This window comes from Caretta caretta, chromosome 1 (genome assembly GCF_965140235.1).
Source record: "Caretta caretta isolate rCarCar2 chromosome 1, rCarCar1.hap1, whole genome shotgun sequence".
Lineage (NCBI taxonomy): Eukaryota > Metazoa > Chordata > Testudines > Cheloniidae > Caretta > Caretta caretta.
The window spans coordinates 288,438,081-288,458,068 of NC_134206.1; the positions used below are offsets into that span (position 1 = coordinate 288,438,081).

The 19,988-nt window shown below is 41.3% G+C and overlaps 1 protein-coding gene and 1 long non-coding RNA gene across 8 annotated transcripts in view; one reads left to right on the forward strand and one right to left on the reverse strand.

The window, feature by feature from the left end:
- Nucleotides 1-13,844, reverse strand: part of FRS2 (fibroblast growth factor receptor substrate 2) — an 85,604-nt gene extending 71,760 nt beyond the window's left edge. For 3 of the 6 annotated variants that reach the window (XM_048835807.2, XM_048835806.2, XM_048835803.2), the window contains exons 1-2: nucleotides 13,663-13,844; nucleotides 2,002-2,066 (exon numbers count right to left, since the gene is read on the reverse strand). The gene's annotated coding sequence lies outside the window, so the exon portion shown is untranslated. The remainder of the gene's footprint in view (nucleotides 1-2,001; nucleotides 2,067-13,662) is intronic. The other 3 variants (XM_048835804.2, XM_048835808.2, XM_048835809.2) reach the window with 1 other exon arrangement.
- An 84-nt stretch (nucleotides 13,845-13,928) lies between these two features.
- The window catches only part of LOC125630204 (uncharacterized), a 40,006-nt gene continuing 33,946 nt past the window's right edge, over nucleotides 13,929-19,988 (forward strand). For both annotated transcript variants that reach the window (XR_007354590.2, XR_007354589.2), the window contains exon 1: nucleotides 13,929-14,585. This is a non-coding gene — a long non-coding RNA (uncharacterized LOC125630204). The remainder of the gene's footprint in view (nucleotides 14,586-19,988) is intronic.

Consider the following 19,988-nt stretch of genomic DNA (forward strand, 5'->3'; position numbering starts at 1 on the left):
TGTATACTCTAGTAGTGGAAGAGCTGAATTTATTTAAGCCTGAATGCACCCATATGATGAAACAGAGAAAGCTAAAAATCTGTTTTACAGAAAAAAAGTATACAATCATTAACCTATCAGCATTATCAAGAAAACAGAAGATAATTTGTTATCTAAATTGTAGCAAATTGCCTCTTTTGACAAAACCATAATTTTAGATATAAATCTACATAAAGACAATTACCTTTCATAACTAGAATAAAGTATCTGTCTAAAAAAAGCCACAAGCTTTTACGTAGAATATTTGAGACTGCAAGTAAAAATCTGAACATCCATTCTAGATTTTATGGCATGAAGAACAGAGTACAGGTTTTGGAATAAAATGTTGACTGTTATTTTAAGAAAGGAACAATGCAACTGTATATGGTTGTCAAACATTGCGGCACCTAAAGATATAGCAAATGGAACAAAAATAACTTTCAGAATTTTCATAAAGCAGAAGACATTCCTACTGAACAATATAACTACTTGCTTTATACATACACTGTTGCATTCATTCAAATTTTAGTAACTTATGCCTAGGATTTAACATTTCAGAAAAGTATTACACTCAATCCTATTCTGACTTTAAATCAGTATAGAAGCCAGTTGATCTGTAGAGTTCCATTTCATCCATTCACCTTATATAATTAACAGAAAAGCACTTTATATTACAACATACAGAAGGCATAACAAGCTGGTTAATGTCACTCCATTTATTAGCATAAATGTGTCCTGTCCTTGTCAATCCCCATTTTTAATGCAACTCCTTTCCTTAATTGTATAATACTAAATATCTGCCAAGATCAGGTTATCTATGCCATACAGGTCTGGTACAGAGTTGGGCAATGCTTCAACCCATTCCAGAAGTGGGACCCACAAATACCCTAAACAACTACCTACCTAGAAGTAAACATCGCTACTTTAAAATTCCAGTTTAAGATTAAAATTAAACTATCTTATTTAATATCTGAAGTGTCTATAACTCAGCTCTCCTCATTAACTAATAAGGCTCATGTAGTATTTATCTGTCCCACAAACTCCAACTTCAGGGGGGCGGGGGAGAAATCAGGAACTGGGATATCAGAACTTCTTAAAAAAAAAAACCCCACAGTGAATGAAGAAAAACAGCAGTCAGTTATAACGGCAAGATCCCAGAACGCAGTAAAAGCTGGCATCCTCTCAGACCAACCATGCCTTATTAAATACTTTTTAAAAATTTAGAGCAGAGGTTAAAGAATAAATTACTTGTTTTAACTATAATCCATTGTACCAATATGAGTATCGTGTAGGGAGATGAGGACCATCCAGTTTACCATATTAACCCAGTTAGATTTTTTTGGTCATGTTTTGTGTATAAAAAGAAAATTTACACTCAAATGACCAATGTCTTATATAGTTTTGCAATTTATTATCTGGAAACTCCCAAACCAATGACTAGCCTAAATGCTGCACAATAAATGCTGAGATATTAAGTGCTATCCTAATTGATTAAAGGTTTTAAGCACCCAAAAGGCAAACACAGATCAGGATCTGTCCCTTTAAGTTAAGTTATAAAAAGGTAGATATGAGAGGTAAAGTTTGTCAGATGTTTAATGAATCTAGGTCCCAACCAATCTGAATGTCAACAAAATGAAAATTCCTGAAGAAAGAGGCAACAAGAGGACATCTTCAAAAGCTACTGCTGGAGTAACTTTTGTAGCATTTGTCTATCTTGTTTATACCCCTAACAGAGGGCCTTTAACAGATTTTAATTTGATTTAAAAGTAGGTCTTGTTTCTAACAGTTTGACCTCCTACTGTAGAAGGAACCAAACTGCTTTTAAAATGAGTTTAGAAACTGTAACTATGTTTCAACTGACAGCTTAACAATAAATTCATCTTTTCACCGTCAGTGCACCGCAAACATTCAGGCCTCAAACTCTTTACAGTAATTGGAATGGATTTAAAACTTTAAAAAAAATATTCTGATGTTTTTATTTACCTTTTACTTTTTGAGCCTTTAGTGTTCATGTTTAATCTTTTCTCCACAAATGTGAGGTCTAGGAACTTTAAAAAAAAAAAAAAAGAGAGAGAGAGAAAGAGAGTTAAACATAATCATTTAACTCCGAGAGCTCAGGACTTTAAGAAGAAACACCAAATATTATAAGACTTGTAATGAAATCATGAGAGTTGGCAACATTGTGACCAAAATACCTACTTGGCCTTCCCAATTTCAAAAAATGTGTTTCCCTCATTAATTCTGCAGTAAGACCATTTTAAGGACAACCTACTGATATTGATTTTGTTCAAGTTTTAGACAAATATTTAGGTCATTTTCACCTAGGTCAGCAGATCAGGGATGACAACCTACTGTATTACTTTTTTCACCAGACCATATACCCTGGGCTCAAAAGTGTTTCAGAGACCAACCAGATGCAAGAAATCACTGTTCGCAACCATTTACTTAGGGTTAGAAAAAGTCATCTTCCCCTCCCACAAAACCTTTATTGTATGGCATTGTCATAGTGTCACCAATGAGCTCCCCTAGCTTAAAAGCACTTTGAATCACTAGGAAAGGAAACCAGGTTTGGAAGACTCACCCAAACACTTTTTCAGGCAGGTTAGTTATGTGCATAAGACTGTAGGACGCACCTAATAGTAGAAATAATTTGCACTCACAAGACAGAGACCAGATGTGTGTCTATAATCGGAAGTGCATAGTTTGCCTGCATCCTTATCAGTTTAAGGAGGCAAGGTGGCAGCCCATTGCAGGTTTCAGGATTCGGTGCTTTATAAACACAGACTGACAAGCTAGGGTACCTGAACACCATGAGGTCTGGTCAATATAACTACCCCACTCAGGGGCATGAAAAATCCACACTCCTGAGCACAATAGCTATGTCGACCTACCCTTGGTTGAGAGATAGCTAGGACAACAACTTGGTCTTTTTGTTGTGCATAAGCATAGATATATTTTAATTATTATTAATATTTAACAGTCCTCCAACTAAGATCAGGGCTCCACTTTGATAGGTGCTGTGCAACACATTAAGTGATAGTCCCTTTTCTGAAGGTATAAAATGTGGCATGGAAGGAAAGGAAACAGACACATAGGGTGGTGAGTGAAATCAATGGCAGAGGAGTGGGGTTGGGTTTATGCACAAAAGGACAAGGGCAGAGAAGGAGGGAGGATAAGAATTAAACAGTGTTTTCATGGTAAGGAAAAAGGGCTCTAACTTGATGCAGTACACAAGGAGGACCTAGCAACTACAGAAGTGATTCTTAACATCTTTCTTCTGTGTGGACTGCAGTAATATGGATGTCAAGAAGGCTGGGGAAGAGGCACTTACAGTAGTCAAGGTGTGACGCTATATGGAATATGGGTGACCGCAATAAGTCTTACAAGAGGTGCTATGTAAGGTATCAGTGGAAAAGTTATGATTTGCTAAATAAGCTTATTTATATGTATCATCTTTGTATCACGAGTTTAAATGTGTGCTGTGGATCTGGGTGGCACACCAAAACAGACTGGCATCAGCACTATCCAGCCTGTTTAATGGCCCATCAAGGGCAATCACCTGTACAATGAACCCACTGAGAGAAGCTTCTTAGTGGGGGGGGACACACGACTCCAAGTGCATTTCCACTTGCTGAGAGCTTATGTTTGAGACAGATGATGTACAAGCCACATAGCAAAGAATATAAAAAGGCAGCTGCATCTTCTCCATTTTGTCTTCAAGCCTGCTTCTCACCTTGGAGTAACTTCCCTACAAACTGAAGCTTTGAACAAAGGACTGATGTGCAAAGTTTGGATGGTCTATGTTCCAAAGGGACTTTACACAACAGCAATCTCACCAATGCGGCTAAGAACCTGAAATATGGACTCTGAAGTCATATATATGTATCTGATTGTGTTGACCATTTAACAACTGTCTTCTTCCTTTTCTTTTTGTTTACAATAAAACCTTTAGTTTTAGATACTCAAGGATCGTCTGGCAGTGTGGTATTTTGGGTAAGATCCAGACTCATCTTGAACTGGTAGTGTGGCTGGCCCTTCGGGATCAGAAGAACATTTTGTAGTGTCTAGAGCTTTAAATAACTTCGCACTTTACTGGACCTATCTGCTGATTGGGAGCCGGCGACTGGAATGCAATAAAGGGGACTGTGCGATTTATTTTTTTCTAAGCTTCTTGATAACCAGTATGAGGGATCAGGAGCTCAGTTTGTGACTGACTGGCGACTAACTAGTTAGCCACCAGTTTGGGGAGAATCTGCTCTCCTTTTTGCAGCCTGCCCTGCCTTTGGCATTTTCAGTATGGGTTACCCTGACACCTAAGGTCACATAAGGGCCTGAACGAGACCTTTAGCTGCGAAGAGAAAAAGAAAGGACTCATCTTGGAAACATTCTGGAGAAACAGGCAGCTGTATTTGCACATCCATGTTTTTTGTCCAGGTCCAGGGAGAGGATGTAACCAAAGTCGACTCCCAGGTTACTGGCCTGAGTGAGAGGGAGGATGGTGGTATTTGTCAGAAGTAATTGAGAACGGTGAGGGAAATGAGCAGAGACAGGAAAGGAAGAGGACTCCAGTTTAGGCCACACTAGTCTTAAGATGACTGCAAGAAATCGAGAAGGAGAAACAAGACTGGATGGTGGCACACAAATCAGGAGTTGAAGCTGTCTGAGAAGATGCAGTCACCAAAAAAGCCTGAGTATTGCGTAAATGATTCATAGAAATGGTGCATAAAGGGGTGTGTAGAGGGGCAGTCATGTGTGTCTCACCCACTGATAGGGTGCCTGGACCTACACTTTAAAGAGTAGGAGTGCATTTTAACTGTTTTAAATAAATTTTGGACTGGCGTATTGCACTGGTTAATAGTTGTAGTTTTAAGAATGCTTGATAACTGTACAATATCCACCTGGGGAAGTGAGGAAACAGACTGACAGAGCAAGACAGGTACCCAGAAGTCACCTACTACAGGACAGGCCCAACAAGGAAAACAACAGAACACCACCGGCCATCACGTACAGTCCTCAGCTAAAACTTCTCCAGCGCATCATCAATCTACAACCTACCCTGGAAAACGATCCCTAACTCTCACAGACCTTGTGAGGCAAGCCAATCCTTGCTTACAGACAGCCCCCCAACCTGAAGCAAATACTCACAAGCAACCACACACCACAGAAACACTAACCCAAGAACCAATCCTTATAATAAACCCTGTTGCCTACTCTGTTCCCATATCTACTCTAGCGACACCATCCGAGGACCCAACCACATGAGCCACATCATCAGAGGCTCATTCACCTACACATCTACTAATGTGATATATGCCATCATGTGCCAGCAATGCCCCTTTGCCATGTACATTGGCCAAAATGGACAGTCTCTATGTAAAAGAATAAATGGACACAAATCAGATATCAGGAATAGTAATGTACAAAAGCCAGTAGGAGAACACTTTGATCTCCCTGGACATTAAACAGATTTAAAAGTACCCATCCTTCAACAACAAAAACTTCACAAACAGACTTTAAAGGGAAACTGCAGAACTACAATTCATTTGCAAATTTAACACCATTAATTTGGGCTTGAATAGGGACTGGGAGTGGTTGGTTCACTACAAAAGCAATTTTCCCTCTCTTGGTATTGACACCTCCTCCTCAGTTATTGGGAGTGGACCACATCCACCCTGATTGAATTGGCCTGTCAATACTGGTTCTCCACTTGTAAGGTAACTCCCTTCTCTTCATGTGTCAGTATATTTATGCCTGCATCTGTAATTTTCACTCAATACATCCGAAGAAGTGGGTTTTTTACCCACAAAAGCTTATACCCAAATAAATCTCTTAGTCTTTAAGGTGCCACCGACTCCTCGTTGTTTTTGTGGATCCAGACTAACACAGCTACCCCTCTGATAGTTGTACAGTTCTTATGACCGAGGAGGATTAGATTTGTTTTTCAGTTACCATTTTGCTGTAATTTAAAAGCAATATCATACTATAGTTTAAGGAAATAATTACATCTGCAAATCAATATTTGAAATATTTAATACAGTCCACCAGAGAAAAAACCTCAAAAGTGTGAAATACTCTGTAGTGTTAATGCTTGGCTGAAAAGCCCTAACATTTAAGTGACACTGAATAGAGCTAGAGGATTTATTTATTTAATTTTTTTAAAAAAAACATTTTTATAATATTTACATTTGCAGTTTTAAACACTTATTTAAAAGAAGAGAAGTCTTTTTTTATATGAAAGAACTGTCTCTAAAATATCAGAAGAATTTTAACATTCTTCTCTGAAGTAGTCCTATCCTAGTCCTCCGTGTTGCTTGGTATCTTAATTTGCCTTTGGTTTCAAAACTGTAGGCTTGCCAAGAACTATTCCTTTCAAAACCTCAGGAATTCCATTACTAGTTTTAAGCTAAATTAAAGGAAAATAGAAGCATTCAATGCGTGGCAAAACTATGTACAAAGTGTTTGTTGATAGTCATAAATAGACTGAAAAATTTAGACACGTCTGAAAGACAACTGCTGTACAGTCAGCTCTGTTTTGCTCTGCTCTGCAACTAAATAAAGAACTATTGCTGTCACTTCAAGTAAGCTCAGCGTACGATGCATTTGTACTGAACTGGAATATAGCAAACACTAGATCATTCATTCTTCACTTGAAACAGTTTATATATAAAACTGTAGTTTGCATTTCTGTGAAGTATAGTGGGAGATCCTCTAAAATTATTGCTTCAATGTCTCCACGCGGGGCAAAGGTGTCACTAGTTTCTAAAGACATAGCAAAAACAGCCAACTCTGCATCACACTCAAGATTTCCTCTAGAACTCTTGTTCTACCACACAAAAAATAAAATAAAGCCATTCCATACTAGGAATACTTGTAAAATTAAGGATATGTTGTCAACTAGATTAAGCATGAAGATGAAAGTACAATTGTCAGGTTCTTAACTAGTATTATATTGATTGACATCCATATTTTAACATTTAAGTACAATCATCCAAATGTTTAAGCAATTAATTATGATCATTATTAGTAATCGTATAGCGGTAATGCTGAAATGTCTCCACCCAGAATGGGATGACATTGTGATAGATGCTGTACAAACATGTTGGAAGGCATGGCCTTCCATGTTTACAGTGTTTACAGACCAACTTGCTTGAAAAATAATGTTAGCAGTTATAGGATCAATCAAGGATAAGCAATTTGGCAAATAAGTCTGTGGTGTGACGTAACAGTTTGTTGGGCCACACCATAGTAATCACCAGAATTATCAGCAAGGCAAAATGATTTAAATTACAGCTCTGAAGACAAGTTTAAAAACTTTGATTAACTGTTGCAAACGACAGAATTCCAGATTCCAGCATACCAGGATAGAGGGTCCATTTTCTCTTTGAAAGAGAGGCAGGAAATTGCAGCAACTTTTCACCATTGAGCCAGCACACAGTAATGGATCAGTGGTTTACACTAACCGTCATCTGCTATATGAATGACTGCAGCAGCATCTCAGCTCTGCCAGTACCAATACCACCATGAAGAAAAACCAACGGAGAGGAGTCAATGAAAAAAGGTCTTCTCTTAGAACTAAAAATGTAATGATCAAACCCCTCTTGAATTTGAGTAGTCATCCAAAAAACCTGCAGTATTACAAATATGCCAACTGCCGTATAGTACTTGGCTTTTATTATAGATATTTCAAAAAAATAGTAGTTCTGAAGCACACATTTTCCTGAACAAGAGTCACGAAGTCAAATATACACAGAAAGAAATCTGAATACCTGAAAGAAAGCCAAATGCCTATTGAACATAAGCTTAAAAAATGAAGCTTACATCCAACAAACTAATTCACTTACAGTAGTGTGAAAGAGAAGGTAGAAAAAAACCTAAAAATGTACTGGAGACCTTGATTCAGAAGTGTACTGTAATAGGACTGTTTCCACACAAACCAGGCATCCCTAACTTAAATGCACACTGCTATTTGGGTAAATGGAAAGGAAAATTAATGCAACTTCAGACTCTAACCAAAAATCTACTCCAAATTACAGGCAACACTAGTGTTGAAGCTACAATATTTTGCAATGCCACCACCACTTTGTAGTGACACAAATGCTCTCAAGGTTCTATAAAGATGGGTCCTACCTCTATTTTGCACATTGGGAATCAGGCAGAGAAATGTTTAAGGGACAGTCCAATGACACAAAGCAACTCAGTGACACATGGGAACAGAAACCAGGTCTTGACACCCAATTCTCTGGTCCAACCGTTGAACCATGCTCATGGATTTAGGTAAAAGCAAAACAAGTTGTCCAGGTAGCAGATGTCCTGGACAGAAAAGCAGCAGCTGGTCACAACAATGCGGGAGCACCACTCTGTCCTCACCAAGCAGTGTACAGAATATTGCCAAGGCCAACCACACCAAAATCATGAGCCAAGCCCCCAAACAAATCATGAGATTTAAAAAAAAAATTAATAAAATGTGGGGTTCTTTTTATTTACCCTTTGGTTTTTGAGTCATTAGCATTCATATTTTCAAACTCTTCTTCCCAACCATGACAACTAGAAACTTTTGTTTTGCAACTCAGCTAGAAGCAATGAAGATGGTAGTATGCCAGAGAATACATCACAGATCCAAGTATAAAGAGAATGAGTTTGTATACACTGATTACTACAGAAAAAGTCTATTAACAGAAAATTTAAAATCTATCCCCCTTAAACATTTTTACAGTGGAAGCTGCTGTATTTCAACTTCCACACAATCAGAATATTAATCTCTGTCTACACCAAGAAATTTGACCATCGTTTTTTATCACCTTAACTTTCACATACACAGAAAAACATTTCAATTATTTTGAAGATGTCAATGTGATCAATTTTACTGAGAGAGAGCGAGCACGCACACACACACACACCCTTTACCACATTGTATAGTCTTACCATTTCCTTGGTAGACGTTTTAATTCACTGCTGCATCTGCCATAAATGCTAAACTAAGTCATTGTTTCAGGAACCTATTTGCATTATGAATGATCACTGCCAAAATATTAAACCACACTAATGTAAATACATAGAAAATTATAACAAATGTAGCAACACACTGAAAAGTTCAACTTATACTGAAGCCTCTTATTAATTTAGGGGGTAGGGATGTTGTGATTCTTCATGCCCTTAAGAACATGCACATGTTCAACAGATTTGTCCCTTCTAACCTCACCACCAAGAGTTTCTCAGTTAAACTGATTATAGCTGGTGCGTCAAACATACTGCCCATGGGCTGGATATGGTCTGCCTGATGTATTTACATTTCCCACAGGACATGTTCAGACTGTAGAATTTCAGCTCTCTTTTTCTTCTTTAAATAAGTTCCTAACCCTAATGGTTAAAAAAAAGTTTGTAAATGTGAACTTAGCTAAACTGCTGCAATGCCAGGTGCCTGAGTCTGCAGACAGGTAGAAACAGTGACTGAGGAGCATGAACTCCCCTTCTTCCTATTAATCTCATGGAGGGGAGCTGGTGTCTCAGATCTAAAATCCAGCAACAACATTTCAGTGTTAACACCAACTATCTTCAGCTGATCATGTTCATGGATAGAATGGGGAAGGAGGTGTGAAAATTAAGCTTACAAGGAGGTGGGAACTGGGAGCTGCTTCAGGTAAGAAAATGCAGAGGGAAAAACAGAGTAAACACACAGGGAAGATGGAGAGAGAAAGAAAGGAGACTGGGAAAAAAAACAGCGGGCAGAAATAACAGTGGCTCTAAAAGGAGGACATATTTTTCCCACTGAACGTTGCTAAATATGACAATAAGGTACTAAATGAAGAATATATAAGTTTAGTTACTACACAAAGGCCATATCCTTCCCTTGATCTCACTGCAAAGCTCCTAGTGACATCAATGTCAGACTGCTCTGGATCAAGAGGAGTCTGAAGTCCTCTATTTATGCCCCAGACCATGAACAATAATTTAACTTGCAATTCAGTCCTCTGAGCCAAATGAGTTTGACACCCCAGAACTAAAGAGATGTAGTATTTTTCAGTATAAGGTTGCTAAAAAGTTTATCAAAACTTAACACAAATAGAGCTCTATTCATTATTTTAGTAAGTTAAAAAATAAACTTTTTTCAATTTAAAGTTTAAGTGTTGTTTTAAATTTTTGGAGACTTAAGAACAACTGCTGGTGTGCAAAACCCAGAAAATGAAATCTACAAATTGATCAACTTCACTGTTTTAGTTTCACTCTCCATGTTGAATAAAATGCAAAACAGCAGCAGCGTAAGTGTTGAGTTAACAATTATACCCCTAACTGAGAGATCCAAAGAGTCACAGCTCAAACTGACTGCAGTTTTTTAATGTGCCGAACATCCACACAAGGCCCTATGCACCATTTATGCCCACTTCAACTCCAAATTAAAGTTATATGGGATTTAAATGTTGCCTTAGGAAGTGCCCTGTTAACTGGCCCTTCTAATCAGGCATTAATTTCATCCACTATCTTTCTTATGAGCTGCATTCTTTAAACTATAAGGCCTGATCCATTGCTCACTGCAGTCAATGGGAATGAACTGATTTCAACAGGTTCTAAATAGGACACACAGTGAAATGGATGTAATTGCATTCATAATTAGTTTGGAACCACCAGAAAGTCTCTAAGAATACTGAATAAGAATAAAGAATCTATACAGCAAGATTAAATTATGTTACAAAAAGTAACTATTATTTTTAGAACATTAGATTTAGGAGGGTACAATTTCCATGTAGTTCACTGACTGAGCACTAACAGTACAGAACACAGAATAGACATGTATAAGCATATGAATTCAAGCAGACAAAATCCTGCAAATTTACATGCTTAATTTTACGAACCCGAATAGCCTGACTGACTTCAAAGGAACTACAGTGTAAAATTAAACACATATGTAAAAGTGTTTGCAGGACAGATTATACTAACACAAATGTTAATATACATTAAGTGTCAAATATTTTATTTTTCCTGACAAAAATGATTGGCAACAGACAGGATCAGCACTTATTTATTTTTGAGTTATTTTTAATGTTAAAAGATGGCAAAATGGCAAACATGAATCAGTGGTAGAGTACCTGTGAAGACAAAGAAATGAAGTAGTTGAACATAGTAAGTCAAAACAAGCTAGAACTATTTATAGACTACTTAATAAACAGACAGGGGGAATTTGCCACTATAAATATATTTCAGTTAGGTATGTCTTTTCATACATGTGTACATACAGGATTACTTTTTGGTACATCTTGAAAATCCTCTCCCCACCTACCTAAGTCAGATGACTCTGTTATTTGTCACTTATCAGTCTGAGTGCTGAATTACTTTTAGTCTCAAAGTAGTGCTTGCGGGCAGCTCTGCAGGGGGATGACCCTGGGAAGGATCAGGTTGCCCTCTAATGAGCTGATTAGCCTTGCTACTCTGAGCATACATAATTTCACCACATTTTCAGGTAAAATTAGATTAAACTTCTTTCCACCACACTCATTTCAAATCTGAAGCCTTGACGACATTACAAAGAGATGGTCCACAGAAAAACTGCAGTATAATCTTAAACAACAAAATTGACCAACTTGTGTTTAAAATAAACAAGCATGAAAGTAAGCAAAAATCATGGAAAGACGTTTAGCTACACATATATTTGCAGGAATGTTGTTTCAATAAGCATTTTCATTTTTTATTGACACAGAATCATATGAACTAAGGGGTTGTTAGGTAAGGCGCGACATCCAAATTAGAGTCAAATAAGGAAGGGAACTAAATTTATGAATATTAGCATTGGACTGGTAAATTTATTCCAATATAAACATTTCCTTTTAAACAAAAAAACCCAGCAAATACATTTATAAAGCACTGTATGTTTTCAGTGCAGTATTTAACCAAGGAAAATACACAACAGAGTCAACTTGCAGAATTCTTGCTGACTTCAGTAGGAATACAGGGCATTTACTGGATCTGAACCCACATGTCTTAGTACCAGAGCATCACAAATGCACCACAAAAACATGCAATAATGTATACAGTTCATCTCCCAAAAAGAAAAAAATGACAACATAGTTATCAGATCATAAAAATGGTATTTTAATGTAGAATGGCTACGAATATTTTAAAACTGTTTAAGATCAAAATAAGTTATTCAGAAAAACTATATGCACATTATGCTAGATGTCACTTACATATTAGTGTTCAGACAAAAGAATTAAGTAGTTTTAGAGAAGTATAGTTACAAAAGTGTCATTAGGAAATGAAATCATCAGAAAAAAATACTAATACAAAATATTGTGGTTACACTGGAGAAAATGACAAATACAAAACTCTTCCCAATATTAAGCCTGACTTCTATTATTTACATGCACCGCAATTGAAAGGTATATCATTCTATGACTAAGTGTCAAATAAAATTTTAAGTGATACCTGAATATGATCATTGCTTTCTATGAATTGCCAACGAAAGGAAGATTAAAATTAGCTAAAAAAATTCAAGATGTTAAAGCTCAGTATTGCAGACATAGCACTTACAAAGTTGCAAAACTGTCAGAGAACTGATTTAAACAAAAAGCTGGTCTAAACCTTAGCTATAGCAGACCTGGTGGTCCACTATAATTAACTAGGATGTGAGGCACCATTTGCACTGTTTAACTTTCTGAGGCCAATCCCCACCAAACTAATCCTAGCAGGAGATTACAAAAAGGGAATTTTCTTCTTGAAATATATTCTGTTAAGTATAACGTCTAATATATTTTCACCCACAGAGGATCATTTTTGGGTAAATTTTCAGAATCCTCTCCTCTCCCCTCCCCACCCACATATATCAGACACTTGTGTTATTTTGGCACTAACTCATCAATCTAGCCAAACTCAGAATTAGTTTTGAGAGTCAGGAATAGCACCTTTAAAGTTCCAGGACTACTGGGCATTAATACACCACAATCAGGGGCATGCAACAGCAAATATACTAGTCCTAAAACGCACATTATAGAAGCAGTTAAAGCTACAGAGGGAACCTTGACAGGACACACAGGATAAGGCTGACCCAGCAGGCAAATCAGCTGGTGAATGGTCAGCAAGCTCAGGGACCACAACGTACAGGAGCTGCCTCCAGTAAGCCCTCAGTCAAGACAGCTTTAAGGGCTCACCTTTGTTTTCACAGTCATTTCTCACCTCTCCCCCCACCCCCACACACTCTATCCCCACTGGCAACACACGCAACTGCAGGTTAGCCCCCCCGCAAACCAAACCCAACCCCTCACCTGAGCCCTACACGGCGATGGTCTCCAGCCCTACGCTCGCATCAGCGACTTGCCAACCCCACGCCCAGGCCCCCAAGCACGGCGGCAGGTCCCAGCAGCGCCCCCTCCCCCCACTGACAGAAACACGTCCCCAGCCCGGCCCCCCTCTCCCAGCGGCACGTCTCTCCCCAAGGGCAGCCCAGAACAGGGCCAATAGGGAGCAGCGGCTCCCGCAGCCCAGGACGCTCCCGCTGGCACGAGTCACCGCCAGGAAGAGCGGAGCAGAGCAGAGCAGAGCCGAGCCGAGCCGAGCCGAGCCGGGCCCCAGGACGCTGCGCCCCCCGCCCCCAGAAGCCGGCTGCCGACACCCGGGGGAAGGCGCCGGGCGCAGAGCCGGGCCCTAACCAGCACTTACATTCTCCATGAGCCCAGGACTGGCCGCGAAACCGGTAGGGGCAGGACCGGGCCGAGCAGCCGGGGGCTGGGCGACCGCGGCGCTGGGTCCTTTCACAGCCCCAGGAACAACTGCAACTCTCGATAGCGGCAGCCGCAGGGCCTCGCTCTGGGCCGGACTCTGCCCGGGACAACTTCCGGGGCAAGCCCCACAACTACTTCCGGGGCCAGGGAGGGGGCGTGGTCCTGGGAGGGGGCCGGGGGCGTCTCTGGCGGGGAGCGCGCTGGCCTCATGCGGGGCGGGAGGAGCCGCTCGTTGGGAGTACGCGTTTGGGTAGCCGGAGCCTCGCTCTCACGCCAACGGTTTATCCCAAGTGGGGCCTGCCTGAGCTCATTTACATATTCCTACGTAACCCTGAACTCCCGTGCCCCGGCCGTCGCGCGGGGCTGAGCCTCCCCGCCGCCGTCGCGCCCCAGCTGGGCTCGGGCAGGCTCCAGGAGCCGGCGTGTCACTGCCCTGCTGGCGCAGCCTGACTCGCAGTGCAAAACGCAGTGAGGCGCTTGGGCTGTGCGAGTGGCTGCTGGGTCATCTCATGCAGCCGCCGCCCCTGGAGACTGGTCTGTGGCTTTGACAGTGGCTTTGGTGGTGTAAAAGGCGCAGCCCATGCCTCAAAGAAATTGCTAAAGAAAACAGCTCAGCGGCCTGGGAGGAAGAACTAGGAATTCTGTGTGTGTCAGCTGCTGTTTTCCACAGTATGCATCCGATGAAGTGAGCGGTAGCTCAGGAAAGCTCATGCTCAAATAAATTGGTTAGTCTCTAAGGTGCCACAAATACTTGTTTTCTGCTGGGCACCAGAGAAGTGCGTTGCCAGGCCCATTCCCGAGAAGGGCCGCCAGCAGTTTCCTTGTAGAAACTTCCTGATTTTGCAAGTTTGAAAAGATGAGGTACAAGGGGTTTTAATTTGCTTTTTTTATTACTTGTGACTGGGCACCAAGAAGTTGGTTTCTGTCGTGTTTAGATGTTGCTTTATAGTCTTCAAACACTGTACAAATGTATCTTCATGTTCTTTTTTAACTGTTGATGTATAGAAAATTATAAAGAGGGAGCAATATAATTAATAAAAGAAGATGAAAAAGGAGGAATGATGAAAATAGAAATGATGGGTATGTCTGCAGTTCAGTAGACACCCTCAGCTAGCTTCAGGGCTGTTTAAGTGTGGTGTAGAGCCCTGGTTCTCAATCAGGGATATCCTGGAAGTATGCAGAGGTCCTTTAGGGAGTATGTCAACTCATCTAGGTATTTGCCTAGTTTTGCAACAGGCTACATAAAAAGCACTAGCGAAGTCCGTACAAACTAAAATTTCATAGAATGACTTGTTTATGCTGCTCTATATACTATATTATACGGTAAAGTAACATGTATACGCACTGTATTAGACATGTTCTATGTCATTTACTTATGCAGGCAAGCACGTTAATGAGATTGAAGTTGTCATGGAGTGTATGCAGTTGCAATGTAAAAATGGATAGAATTTTTTAAAACAAGCTGGAAGCAGTGGTAGTGGCGACTGAAAATAGTAAGAAATTGAAAATGACGGGGAAAAAAAATTGTCGCTTCTGCAAGGAATCTATTGCTTTTGGATTCATGTCTACAAATAGCAATCCACTTCAAGCTTTGTGTTTCCTTTGCAAAGAAACTCTGTCAAACAACAGTTTGAAGCTGGCACATTTGCCATGACGTCTGAAGACAAAACAACCTCTGTATGCGGATAAGCCAGTAGATTTTTCAAAGAAAGCTTTGAGTTCCAGACTTGCCAGCTTAAAATGAAAAAAGCTTTTGTGAGCACTGTACCATCTTCAAGCAGTGCAAGTACGTTTTAAGTGAGGTGAAACTTAAGAGTATGCAAGACGAATCAGGCTCCTGAAAGGGGTACAGTAGGCTGGAAAGGTTGAGAACTACTGGTGTAGGGAGGTTCCAGCTCTGGTTTTATCCAGAGTTCTAGGACTCTCCCAACTCGCAGGATCCTAGAACTTTAGTGCCAGCCCAAATACTGCAATTAAACAGTCCCTTAGCCCAAGCCTGCATGAGCCAGCCATCGGTTTTTAATTGCAGTATAGACATACACAAAAAAGAGTCAAAGGTAAAGTGCACACCACACAGCTGGGCAGGGGCGGCGAGTTCTATGGGCCCATGGTGCCTGTGCTTCACCAATGTGAGAGCAGGGGGTCCAGCTTAACCAAAGTTTGGGGCCAGGTCCCTTCCCCAGCCAGGCCTGCCACTCCGGGAGTATCCCCCCTGGCCCTGCCTGCCGCTCCTGGGCAATTTAAAAGGGCTTGGGGCCCCCACCGCCAGTGCAACAGGGCTAAGGCGGCTCCCCCCCCCCCCATTTTGCTTCCAGAAGTGGCTGGCATGTCCTTGCAGCCCCTGGGGGTGGGAGAGGTGTGTGTCTCTGTGTGCTGTCCCCGCCCCGAGCTGCGGCCAGTGGGAGCAGTGGGGATGGTGCCTGCGGGCAGCGGCAAATGGAGACCCCTCTAGCCCACCACCTAGGAGTTGCTGCCAGAGGGGGGTGTGAGTTGCTTTCAGGAGCCGCCTGAAGGTAAGCGCTGCACTCCTTACCCTCTCCCACACCCCTGCCCCAGCCCAGATCCTGCACCCTCGTTCCCTCCCAGAGCCCGCCTCCTGCACCCCAGCCCAGAGCTCACACCTAAACTCCCTCCCAGAGCCTTACCCCCTCCCCGTCCTGCACCCAAACTCCCTCCCGGAGGTGGAGGGAGGAAGGCAGAACTTGGACCATTCTGGGCACCACCAAAAATTATACAAACCTGCCACCCCTGCTGCTGCTGGGTGTGGTATTCTGTCCCCTCTAGTGGCACTGAGATCACTTAGAGATTAAGCCTTAGCTAACAGCTACATGACTTTAGCTCATGCAGTAGAGACTCATGCATTTAGCTCCAGAGGTCCCAGGTTCAATCCTGCCTGCTGCCAACCAAAGTCTGTTGGTGTTACACTTGCTGCAGGCCCATAATGCCTGGCTGTGTTACTGAAGTCCTCAATTCTTGATTTACAGTTACAGAGAATCCACTATTTCCTCTAGTTCAAGCCATCAAATGATCTGTGCCCCATGTTGCAGAGGAAGATGGAAAAAACCCTAGGATCTCTGCCAATCTGACCTGGTCACGGACACAGGCACTGGCTTCCTCTGGGCCCGGGGGGTGCTTAACCCCCTGCTCTACCCTAGGCCCTGCCCTACCTGACCCCTTCCCCCAAGTCCCCACCCCTGCTCCTCTGAGTATGCCCCATCCCCACTTGTCCTCGCTCCCCACCCCAGAGCCTCCTGCACACTGCGGAAGAGCTGATCACGGGAGGCAGGAGATTCTGGGAGGGAGGAGGAGGAGTTTATTGGCAGACAGGAGGCGCTGTGGGAGGAGGGGTGTGCTTGCTGCCAGTGGGTGCTAAGCATCTACTAGTTTTTTTCCGTGGTGCTCCAAGGCTGGAGCACCCATGGAGTCAGTACCTATGGAGCTGGAAGAAAATTCCTTCCTGACCTCAAATGCGGCAATTAGCTAGACCCTGAGCACGTGGGCAAGACCCACTAGCTGGAAACCTGCAAAAGAATTTTCTGTAGTAACTCTGAGCCCTCCCCATCTAGTGTCTCATAGCTGGAGATATTTGTTAACACCAGACACAGTAAAACAGAAGGTTTACTAGATGACAGGAACACAGTCTAAAACAGAGCTTGTAGGTACAGAGAACAGGACCTTTCAGTCAGGTCCGTCTTGGGGGGTAGGGAGCCCAGAGCCACATCTGGGCCTCCCTCCATTTCCCCAGTTAGCTCCAAACTGAAACCCCCTCTAGTCATCTCGCCCAGTCTTGCCCAGCCTCCCCCTGGCTCCTCCTCCAGCCTTTGTCCAGTTTCCTGAGCAAAGGTGTAACCTGGCCCCAACCCCCCTCCTGGGCTCAGGTTACATGCTCAGGTATCCTCCTTCAAGTGAAGTCACACCTGATATCCCCATCACCAATGCAGACAGTCCCAGTAAAACTTCCACGCAACATCCCCAGGTCAATACGCCCTACTCCGTCACAGTACCCCCACCAAATTTACAGATTTGTTAAAAATCCTTGCTGTTGGATTTGGAACTGCCACATGAAATTATTTCGATATTCTTGGATCGTCCCCCAGTTTTCTCCCATTAAACTGTCTGAGTTTGACTTCCACTTCAGATGTGGCAATTTCTTTTTCCATATTCCTGTACCCATTAGCCAACCTGCCACTGTTGCTAAGCTCCTGATTACCCTTATTAAAACCCGAGGCATAGTATTTGTTTAAATGGTGGGCCATACCTAGATTATTTTTAATCTCTACCTTGTCCTCAGTGTTCTGCAGTCCACTTCTTTCCTTGTTTTCTTTTTATTTATATGACTAAAGAACCTTTCACTATTGGTTTTAATTTCCTTTGCAAGGTGCAGCTCTGTGAGGTGCAGCTAAAGCAAAATTTTCTTTTTTGAGATCACACTATTTTTACTTATAGATCATCCTGTAAGGAGGCTTGTTCTTTACAATCTAAAATGGACTATGAATGCATGTGAAATTATTACCTCTTTTGACTCAAGCAGTTAGCCAGTATTGAAGATCTTGCAGGTTGTTTCTCTTAGGAGAAATTGATGATGGAAGCAAGTATTTCTTTAATGCAATCTTGTTTATTTGCAAAGAATGTACACCAAGTCCTGTTTCACTGAACAGAGTGGGAAACAAACAACAGGAGGCAGTTTCTTTGCCGGGACTTACAAGCCTCATTCCAGCCAATGCTCTGCGCAAAAAGCTTTGTCTTTCTCTCAGGGCCACTTGACAAGTACTTCTCTCACTGTCTCCTTGGCTTTCTTGCTGCCTACTATGTCTGGATCTGGCTGCGAACTCCTACAAACAACAATATCCAGCTCCCTGTGTTTGCATTCAGCCCCCAGCAAAACCCCTCCACCCACCTAGCTCTGTAACTAACTGGCCTTGCATGTGGCCTGTGTTTTGGGCAGTAGCTCCTATTGTTTCAGCTATCTTATCCAAAAGGGAGCTTAACTACGACTTACGTTTATCCTGAACGAATAGCAGCTCTCTCTCACCAACTTCAATGAGGTTTCTCCCAACTTTCATCATAACGTGATGTTCCCTTCTTTCTTGAGATTGCACTAAAAGTATGCATGAACGTGTGTAACTGAAGGATCTTTGCTCTGAGGTTACACTGAGAAATTGTCTTGGCAGATGTGTGCGGAACACTCTTTAAGTTTTGTTTTGGCCAGGTTTCCCATTCATTTTCCCTAGGAGCCTGTGGAGCTTTGGATGATATGTGTAATGCTAAAACTAATTACTCTAATTTGCCCTTTGAAGTAGCATTTTATTGGCTGTACAGAAGCAAATAAGCTTATGCACTAAGTTACCAGATACATAAAGCTCTTAATATGTTAGCTAGTATGTTTCCATAATGGACTCTAATAAATAAATAGTGGGAAAAAGTCAGATGACTGATTCTAGAATCCAAAGCTATATTAATCAAACATTTGACATTGTACACATGCCTTATCCACTTTTTCATTCCTTTAGAGAGATATAGCTATATAATACCCCCCATTTTATTACATTTTTCTCAAACATTAGGGTTGAATTTGGTAACAGCCAGAAAGAAAGGGCTGTAAATTGTAGGTACCAATTGACCACAATTTTAATGTGTGGAAATCTTGAAACCTTAAATAGATATCCACAGCACTGAATGAAGTGTTTATGTATTGTCCCTGACAAAAAGAAAGAAATCACTGTCTCTTCTAATCGTGGGCCCAGCCCTGCATGCTTAAAATTAGTAGTTTTGCTATTCACTAGAAAACTGCACACCAAGCTATTGACAGTATAGAAAGGATAAGATGCCATTTAAAAAAATGAACAGAGTTTAATTAGAATATTTTGACAATTACGTTATCTAATTGTAAAAATATGTACAGTTACATATAAAAAACAAAGATTTCTAAAGAAACAAGAAGTTGCAATCTTGTTTATCTACTATCTGTTTCTGAGGCTCTTCTCCCAGATGTTTTAAGGTAAATTGTATTACTTATTGGAAATAAGTTTGTTGAAATTGGTTTAGTATGAAAAAGGATTGAACGTAATCCACTTAGTTTTGTTGGTTTTTTTTACCCAAAATAGAACTTGTGTTAAAATAAATGTGAAAGTCTCCGGTTCCATTATACAATCATACACTGCACAGCAATTTCTTTGTCAGAGACTTACGCATCAGCAGACAGAATTTCATGCTGTCAGGTACTGGTAACAGCAGAATGGCACCTCCTGTCCTATTGAGACACGC